We start from the raw sequence: 10622 nt of genomic DNA on the forward strand, positions 1-10622 counted from the left end.
TGAGATTTTTTTTTTAATGACTTGGTTGCAGTGTTTGAGATGGTAGTGCAAATCACATCTGGTTGGTTCCAAGCTCACTTTTGAAAGACAATCATAGGCACAAGAAGGAAACAGGAAGGAATGTGCTAGCATCTGATATGCATGGGTGCTGCTGGAGGCCCCAGAGCCTTTGCTTTGAACACACCTCTAGTAAAATCTAAAGCTAATCAATGAGTGTGCTGCAGGCAGTTGTGCACTACAATGTACATTCTTGTACTCTGCAGTGTCTATGGCCTTGTCAGCAACACCTCTCTCCATGGAGCCAGAGCAAGGTCTGAGGCATCTGTATCCTAAAATGTGTTTTTCATTCACCATGCAGACAGGTCAACACTTTACTGTATTGTCACAAACTGTAAAATGGTTATTCCATGCATTTCTAGAGCCATCAAATATTATTTAAAAAAAAAAAAAAGTCGGGTCATGAGATTCTAGCACTGTGAGAACTTGAAGAGAATTTAGTATTTATGTTCTCCAGGCAGTCAGCATACTGGTACAAATGGAATCTTTTGGGCAATTATAAATTAACTTTGCCAGTCACTGTGTTGGCTTATCATAGCCTAAGTAAAGGGAAGTGATTGGACTTATAGTCCTGTTTTATTTTAACAAGACTTTATTTTTCACTATAACAAGATCCTTTCTTTCCTGGAGACAGTCTGAAACTCTTGCTATTTCATGCACTGACCTGACCATGGGAGGGGGAGCAAGTAATAAGCCAGTAAACAGAGCTGTGCTAATGTAACTGCAAAAAAACCCAAAACCACAAAAACAACAAAAACCCCCAAAACCAGAACAAAACAAAAAAAGAACTAAAAAGAGGTTCCATTCCCCAATCTATAGCTGCACATATACAAGGCACTGAGTTTTTTTCTACTGTCTGTCTGACTTGGGGTGAGACTTTGGAAAAACTGCCACAACACATGCTGTCTCTACCAATTAATTCTTTGTTATTAACAGGAAAAGGCTAATGTTCAATTTCATCATAATCAATGGGTCTTTTTGCCAATATAACTGTTTTGGAGATAATTACTAGAGTGGAATGTGAAAACAATATTGTGATTATTATTCTGGGATGAAGATGTGGGATCTCTGTTTATAAGGGTTTTGTCCCAGACTGTTCCCCATGTCAGCACTCACATAGGCATTGTTTTCCAGAGGTGATTATCTAATACAGATTCAACACCACAGAGCAGCTGTGCTTTCAAGGGCAGCAGTTTTGTGGGCTGAGGATCTATCTGTTCATATGCTAGGCAGCTCTGGCAGGAAACCCGTGTGCCTTTTTGTATTGTAGGTTGTCAGGGTCATTCTAGCCTTTAACAACTGATTTTACACTTTGAGAAATGTGCTGTCCTGTCTAGTGCTCTAAAAAGTGACTTGTGATTAAAATGACAGAACTTAGCTGAGCCCCAGCAAAAGGCTAAAAATGTTCACAGTTCCTAGCTGGTGTTAATCATAATCCTGAACTGGAGACCAATTAAGCCAATTGTGCTTGAGCCTTTGTTTAAAAATAAAACCAAATAATAACCTCCCACAAAAACTACAAGGCCATAGTTTTCAGATAAGGAGTAAAACTCTTTCAGTATTGCTGCCTTCAGCCCCTGTGTTAGTATGAGCACAGTGCTCTAATGAAGTGTATGAAAAATAAATCACCTTAATAAATTACACTGAAAAATGCAGTGTATTAGGTGAAGAAATGCACATCTATTTCTTACAAGTCCTAAACACTGGGTCTAAGGTTCCTGGAAAGAAAAGGCAGCTTGTTACGCCTTGTTATTTCCAGATATTTTGTGCAAGTCAACTTAATAAATGTAAGCTTTCCTACACATAAATAGGATGTTTCTGTGTTCAGAAACAACCTATTTAAAAAAACAAAAAAACAAAAAAACAACAAACTCATATAAGGAGATTGAAGTGTAAGTATTCTTTTTCCACAGAGGCCATAGTGAAGCATTCAGAGCTTCAACTACCTGTACAAGAAATCCAAGCCTCACTTTCTGTCACATTATGTATGTGTTTCTGGGCAATTTTGTAATGATCTAGAGGATAAGAAACTTGCCCACAAAATAAGGATTCATGCCTTTTCACACAGCCTTTCCCACGTCATCTTACCCTTCAGGCTTTATAGATGCATGTGTATATACACAGACACACACATTTGAGTGCTGCACACTCTTGCATAGAGTATCATGAGTGGTGTACAGACTGCAAATTCCAAAGTCAGCAGCTGTTGGAAGAACTTGCTTTCCTGAGGTTCTCAATTCTCCAAAGGAAGACCATGGAAATAACTGCTGTTTTGCTTTCATCCCTGGAAAAAAGGAAAGATCAATTTTTTTATACAGATAAGTATTTATTTTGAAAGCAATTGCTTCTTTCCATTGCTCATTTTATAAGTCTGAAAGGAGAGGCTGTCTGGGCAAAAGGGCTGGGGTTAATGATAACATTTCTATCTTTATGAGAGACTCAATCTCAATTTTCACTTGAACCTTATTTTCCAAACCATGCTGCATAGCTGTCAAGGAACACTGTCCATCCTTTTAGTTCATTGGTTTTGTTTTTACTAAGTGCTAAATTTTCACCTTACCCTTGACTGCCCCTGGCACCCTGAAGAAAATCAAACTCCTTTTCCTTCTTGACTGCTGACTCTGCTTTGGACTTCAAAAGTCAGTCCAATATTTGTGGTTGTTTCATTTATTACTGGTGCTATTGATGCTACCCAAAACCCATAGATCATGTAGCTCATTACATTTTAGTTCAGGTATACACAAATCAGCTGTTTTGTCTCTGATGGATGTGTCAGTACTTTGAATTGTAACATCTCTCATGTGTAAAGGAGGTAACATAAACTACAATTTTAGATGAAGATATAATATTCCAACATCTAACCTAAGACATTGTTACAATGGCACACACCTTTGGTAACATTTTGGTAAGGATTATGTAACAACAGTGTTGTTTCTTCAGTTCAAGAAAAGAAGTTCAACTTTGCCCAAGCAGCACTCAGCATTCCTATAGCTACATTTACATGAGACTCTTAGAAGGAAGGCATCCTAGAAACAACTAAAGGTTGCTCCATCATAGGAGGTCATATTTGAAGAGATAGTTTGTTTAAACCATTTAAGAATTACAAAGCAAAGATACCACAGGTATACAAAGACTGACAGGTCTTTCTAAATATTCAAATTCATCATTCATGTGTAGTTTCTCATACAAAGATTTTCGGGGCATTTCTGTTGGCATTACTGATTTTATTGCCCCATGAATGTGAAGGCCCATGGCAAGTGTAACACTGCTGCAAAAAAAAATGTATCTGGTCTATTAATTAAGTGCTTGAAAAAGCTCATCAGCACTTTAGGAGTGGCTTCTGTTGTAGAGTGCTCACTTTTCTGCTAGGACTTCCTGCTGACCAACAGTATCACTCCTGCTGCAGAGTAGTCCATTTTACACATCTCTTATTGTACCTTATGTTCATTTTCATCTACATTATGTTCATCTACAGCTCTCTGGTAAATACACAGGAAAATTTCTGTTGAGACAAGTGCTACTGAAAGTGTCTCTGAATTGAAGACAGGAATGAAAAATACTTGCAAATCAGGAAGAACTAATATATTATTTCCAGGCTGTTGCTTATACCTGGAGTATGCCAAAATTCCCTGCATCTGCTTTTATTCTGTTCTGCAGTTCTGCAGCCTTCAAACTACTTCCATTGTTAATTATGAGGATGTGGACAAACTGGAAGGACTGATGTTAAAGTCTTTTCTTCTTTCCCTCATCTGTTTCTGCAACATTTCCCCTTCTATGCATCTCAGTTATGCAGATTTGAACTTTGGGTTGCTTTATTTATCAGAGTTGTTTCACTTGCTCAGTCAAGTGCTTGAAAACATCCACAGGTCATTAGAGTTACTAATTGCAGTCACTAGGTCAGGTTGGAACATCTCCTGCTCCTAAAAATAAACGAGCAGGAAAGCTACCTGCTTGTGGAAAAACAAAAAGCAGCTTTATTCTGGCTGATACGCAAGTGGGTGAATTCCATCAGTGCACAGCTTGGTGCAAAAAAAAATTAGTAGTAATCAGTGGAACAGGATTCTGAGTGGGAAATTAGGCTATGAAAGGAATAGTCCCCACCCACCAGCACACAGATTAGTCAGGCAATAACTTTAAGCACTGCCATGGCTTTTTCAACTCTGCTTCTTTCCTTCCTACAGAGGCAGGTGGAGCAGATAATCAGGAGGGTGAAGAAAAGGAGACTTGTTGCTTCCTGAGCACCAGGCCTCATTTGGGCTTTCATTTTCTGGACACTTGCACAAGCAGCAGCATTTGGGATGCACCTGCCTTGCCCTGGAGCAGAGGCAGTGTGGCTCTGTGGGTGCAGGAGACCTGGGCAAGCTGCTGGAGGCCCAAGTCCTTGCTGAGGACTTTATCTTCCATCAGCATCCAAAGCAACAACAGTACCAAGCAATGCTGCTCCTTTTCCACTTCTAACAAGAAAAAAGAGAGACAGAATTTGGGCACTAACAGATTCTGTAAGCATGGCCAAAAGAATTGTTTTGGCTTATGGATCTGATAATGCCATCTGTTTTCTGTTCTGCTGTCCTTCACCTCCTTAGGGCAAATACTCATCTATTGATGCATGTGAACTGTGCATTCATTTTAATTACCAAGTCCTGTATATGCTTTATTTCATCAACCTTGCTCTTAGTCATACAAAAACAAATGCATGCATTCAGAATACATGATAGCAATCCATTCCACTCGTAGCTTTCTCAGCAGGAGAGCCATTCTGTTCAGCTGATTGCTGAACAATCTCAGAAATTAACCCTCAACCTCTTTCTGCTGATTATTTGAAGGTAGAAAGCTTTTGAGTAACATAGTATTTATAAATCAGGACAAGGAGACTGAAAAAAAAAAGTAGTCAAACTTTGACTTTGATGTAATCCCAGAGAATTTTGCTAGCTTTAACCACCATTGCATAGTTTGTTGTTAATGACATTCATATTGGTAAGTAGCAGTTGCATATTTTCCTTACAGGGCATCCTGGGTCTGATCTTGATACATGCAAATTACTGATCAGTTTGTGGACTTGTTTATATTCTTTATTAAGGCAAAAATGTCAGAATTATGCAGTTGAATTCAGAACTATATTTGTTGACTTTACACTGTGAGAATGTGATGAGTGTTTTATGTAGGGGTTAATTAATGGAGCTGAAGAGCTTAATTCCATTGCTGGGTGCAAATTCAGTAGAAGATTATACCTTTAGAAGGCTTATTTCCTGTTTGGCATTATGAAAGACACAGAGGTTGAGAAAGCAAAAATCCAGTGTTTCCCTTAGCACAGCAACTGTTTGGATCCTCAGCCCTCCTGATTTTCCTCAGAGATAGGAACGATACCATCATGAGGAATACTCTCTTCTTCAGTTGGAACCTACTCCTTCCTCTTCCCTAAAGAGATGGTTTTCACCCTTGGATGCATCTTTGGAATTGAATACCATTACTAATTTGCTAATAATGTTCTTGATTTCCAGACAGAGTTTCCTGGCAGTAGTTTCTTATTGGCTTATTGTACTAAAAACCTCCCATGGAGTCTGCAGAAACTGGCAATGCCAGCCAGTGAGAATTCAGCCATGTGTCTGCAATAAAGAATGAATAGATTGTTTCCAAATATAGATGTAACTCTCATAATGCAGTATTTGCTAGTGTCACCAGCAGAGCTTATGTGGGTGAGTATTTTCTGGAGCAAACCCAAAAATGTCATCAAAGCAACTGGGTGACAGGAAATTGTTCTGCCCACATAACTCAAAAGCATTGTTTCTCCACCCTTCTTCATACACCAGGTGCAAAACCTCTTTGCCTTCACAAGGGAGGCTCAGGAAAAGTCATGTCTATCACATCACAGTACTCTTGCTGTTCTCTGCTTGCTATTTAGGCCATTTGTTTTGAGACATTTAAGTTTTCTGTGCAAGAAGTAAGAATGAGAGAAAAGGTAGTTACCATTGCCTGCCTGACCACACTTTCTTATCTGACCATGTAAAATGGCTTCCCAAACACACAGGTGCTTTGAATTGAGGAGCAAACCAGATGCCTTACAGTTTTCTAAAGCTGAAGGACCTTTGGAACAGGGTCTGTGAGGTATTTCATACAGCAGAGTCCTTGTCTGAACTGGAATACTGGAAAAAAAATAACAAGGAGCAACTTACGCTTCAGGACAAATGAATTCTCTAAAATCTGGTGCTGTAATGCACTTTATGACTTCACTTCTCTCAGGTATTTTTTTTTAGAATTATGTAGGTCTCTTAGTAACAGTATGGCCTTTAAAGAATTTTTTCCTCCTTGTTACTGTTTGCTTGACTTCCATGTTTAAACAGTGAGCAGCTTCTTATAATTAGTTTTAAAACAGACTTTTGTGATGTTTCTCCAGTTAAACAGGGCTTTTTTTCTCATACCTGGTTTGTTTCATGTAGGAAATTGTTTGCCATTTTTATTCATACATTGCTTAGATGTTTGGAGTAAAACAACCCCAGAAAATTCCATTTATTCAGGTTGCAGGAGAAGATTAAGATGTGATACACTTCCAGACTAGAGCATGCACAATCTGTAAGTGAACAGTATATTTACATGGGAATGGTCTGAAGTTGTTGGCATTTTAAGGTTGGAAAATTTCTCCTGAACTCTGGATCAAAGTGTGTAGCAAGTAATATGAGTCCTATGCAATGGGGCTAGAAATGTTTAGGTGTGATTCAGGATTAAACATGTAGCAGGCCAGGTGACCAACAGGAAAATATTCCTGGGCTAGTCCTATTAGGGAGGATTCACAGCAGGCCCTCTAAGTTTTGATGTTCTCTTTGTAGCTACTGTAGACAAAGACCTGTTGGTTACCCCAGGCAAAAGGGTTATATTACAATTCTTAGCTAAAGTTATTGGGAGTATCAGTTACGGAAACTGCATAAGAAATGAGTCATTGTTGTGGGAGGCATTTGGGTTCAGTTGAAAAACACCAGAAGAAAATTTTCATTTTTAATGAACTGTTTTTGCATGTTCTGTGGTATGTGTGCAGCCCTGACAAACCCACATTTTTTACAGCTTGTGCATGAGAGCATTCCTTGTTGTAACTGTTCCTATTTCTTATCTTCAGCTGATTCACAGTGTGTCAGGGGTACATCAGGAATGGTCAAGTGTGTAATCATCAGTCCTGCCTTGCACACCTGTTTGCCAAGTTCTTAAATAGGTAGAAGTAGATAAGGGAACTCAATGCTGTGCTGAGATTGATATCCACAAGGGACACAACCTGTGTTTATTTAGTGTTCATCTCTTTAACTCAAAATGACTGGCTAAGGGGAGAGTGGCTTTGAGTGTCACAAAATAGGCAGAAATACTAACAATTGTAATATGGGCTATCAGCCTTTCCATTAAGGACCTTGGAGTGTACTGGAAGTGGTACTAAATTTTCTAAATCTCAGGGTTATTTCTTTGAAAGTAACCCCCAAGAATTAGCAAGGCAAAACTAGATATGCATTTAACCAGGCTTCCTGTTGCAAAATGACATTCTTCTCTGGAGATAGAAGTGTTCTAGAATTTCACACGGGAAAGAATAGCTGTATGTGTGAACCTCTTTCTCCTAGTTTTGTGAAAGTAGTCCTGATCCCAAAAGATGCTAAAAATACTCAAAACAAAAACCACAAAACTCCACCACCTTGGGCATTTCTGTCCTGAGACAAGTAATGTGTGGGTGTTCCCTGTTCAAACATCAATTGTGTGTGTAGTGGGAAGAGCCATTTGGAAGTTTTTGTGTTTTAAAGAAGCTTTCCTTCTTGTGGTGATGCTTTTAGTGAGGAGTGAACAGAGGTGAGCATCTCCTGCTGGATAAAGGGACAGAGTGCAAGAGGGTTAACAATGCAGGATGGCCAAAAGCAGCATGAACAAGATGTGATGCTAACCCTGGATCTGCAGCAGTACCCTCGCCATACAGAATTTATCATTTATAACTCTGTCATGTTTCAACATTGCAAAAATAATTAATATGGTACGAAATTGGAAATATTTCCTGTATCCTGAGTTTATTAAGCACACTGACTGCCAACACAAAAATGTCTTTAACTCTGGATACAGTTAGTATGACAAGATGTACTAATGTTTATAGCCTAATAAGGGATACTTGCTTCTGTGTACAGAAGTTTGAAGTTCTGGAAACACTTCATACTTTGAGAGACAGTGTGAGTGAAACAATATGGTTTCTGTTGGTCTGGGAGTTTTTAGAATTGCATGATCATGTTTGGATTTCCAAAATACTGAGCAACTGTGAGGCAATGTTTATTTGTAAGAAACTTGGCTGTTTCGTGCTGCCATGAGGTACTGCTCAGGTGAGGAAGAGTTCTTTTCTGAAGTTTTGCCAGCACCAGATTCACATACAGTGCAAACACTCATACTCATATTTGGGCTAGGGTGTAGGCACAGCTAGCTACCTTCAAACTTGAGTGATTATATAGGGAAATACTCCCCCCCCCCCCCCCCCCCCCCCCCCCCCATAGTTTCAGCTTAAAACAGTTGGTGAGGATAATTATTTTACCTTAACCAACACTTTCTTAAGCAATGTTACATCAGCTGGCCTGTATAAGCTCCTTAAGAAATGCTTTGGTAGCTTATTTTGATGTAGAATGGGGATGGCTATATACTTTTGTTTGTTTGTGTTTGTTTTCATCAGAAATCAATCTAAACACAGTGCTGCAAAGATGATGTCTCTGAAATAATGGCAGGTCTAAATAATGGCAGGTTTGTCAGGAGCTCCTTTGAAATATTTCCCCAGCTGATACATCATTAACCAGAGGGAAACAATATGACTTCACTTACTCTGAGAAATTCTCTAAGAAGTGCTGAGAAATCAACTGTGCAAGAGGAGCCTTGTGAACAGCAGCCTAAGGTAAGTGGGGCATCTACTGGTGAAATGTTGCAGTGAATTCATCTACACCATGAGAGTCTGCTCCAAATCCTTCTGTACAGGCCATTCTGTACATTCTACATTTTGCTGTGCCAAATAAGCAAGTGCCAAACCTGTTTCCTGAACTCTTTGGGGAAAAATGCAATTATTTCTTGAATAATTCCTTACTTTCTGGCACTCCTTTAGGGATATCTGCCATGTACATTGCAATAGCAGTATTGTGAGACAGTTAGAAGAAGGGAAATGAGCTAAAGAAACTTGTCAAAAGCTGTGATTTGTGTCTTTAGCTACCTCCAACTTTCCCCCACCCCATTCTCTCATGGCAAGTTCCCTGATAGTATGAAGTCTGTCTTCCTTGTACCAGGAGCTCTGACACTGACCAGGGGTTGAAAATGAATACTATGTATAAATAATACTCTGTGTATAACAAACTCTATGAAAAATACTTATAAAATTCATAAGTGAATGCCACACTATAAAATACAGAGTTCCCAAACACAGGTCATTATCCACATAACTCATTATCCACATAAATTGACTTCCTCTGTTCTTCAGAAAATATATGCAAGAGTGTGAGATTCTCTACAGCGTTAAAGTTTAATGACTTCTACAGAATGCACTTTAAAATGTATTTTTAATTTTTTTTTTACAAAATTCTTATGTCGCACATTAGAAAAAGACTTGAGAGAAGCTTAAGGGAGCTTTCCCAATCATATAAACTAATTTCATTGCTAGGACTACCATTTTAGAATCAATTGCTATGGGAAAAGCTTGCCAGTATGTTTACTTGGAGCATGGATGTGCACTTGTGAAAAGGAAAACTGAATAAATAAATGACAAAGTAATGCTAAACTAGGAGATGATCTGTTCCAACTGTTAAAATACCCTGCTTCTGCTGTCATTACAGATATGACATTGTCACCCAGTCAGTAAAGCCAGACATTTCTTTAACACTTTTTAAAATCCTATTGCCATAATAGAGGAGTAGTCATACATCAAAATACAAAAGCACCCTTACTTCTGCTCTGCTGCACAGCATACTTGCTAAATTTAGCTGTGCTGGGGAATCAGTTGCTTTATATAATCTTATCACAAATCATTGCTGAACAAAATACCATCCAAGTCTGTCACTTGACCTTGGGCAAAACAAGCCTTTGTGCTTTCTTCAGAACTCCTTCTGCCACGTATGTTAAAAGAATTTGTAACCAAGCTGTGATTTCAGCTGTCCTTGTCCAAAGTCAGTGGAGTAAGCAAAAGTCATTTTAGTCTTGTTAAACAAAGCAAAGATTTCAGTACGTTCTCTTTCTGGGAACTGGTGCTTTTTTGGCTGATTTTTTAGAATGTTCTGTGCTTCATTTCACGTGAACCTTTGGACAGAAACAATACCAGTTTTGTTTTCTTTAGTCCTTACAATACTAATGTTATTTTATTCAGCTCTTATTAATAGAAGTAAACAAAACAAATCATTGTGATTGATAGCTACAAAACACTTTGATCTCTGAAATACAAGGTGTGCTTGATTACTATGTTTAAACTTTACCCTGCTTTTCTTTTTTTCCATAAGTCAGATAATACCTGGTTCCTACTTCCAAACCTATAATTTCTTTTGGCTCGAGAATTCCACAGTTAGAAACTGTTTGAGGCTGGGAGAAGTCTTTGG

The sequence above is a fragment of the Agelaius phoeniceus genome, chromosome 4 (assembly GCF_051311805.1).
Source record: "Agelaius phoeniceus isolate bAgePho1 chromosome 4, bAgePho1.hap1, whole genome shotgun sequence".
In the NCBI taxonomy this organism is placed as follows: domain Eukaryota; kingdom Metazoa; phylum Chordata; class Aves; order Passeriformes; family Icteridae; genus Agelaius; species Agelaius phoeniceus.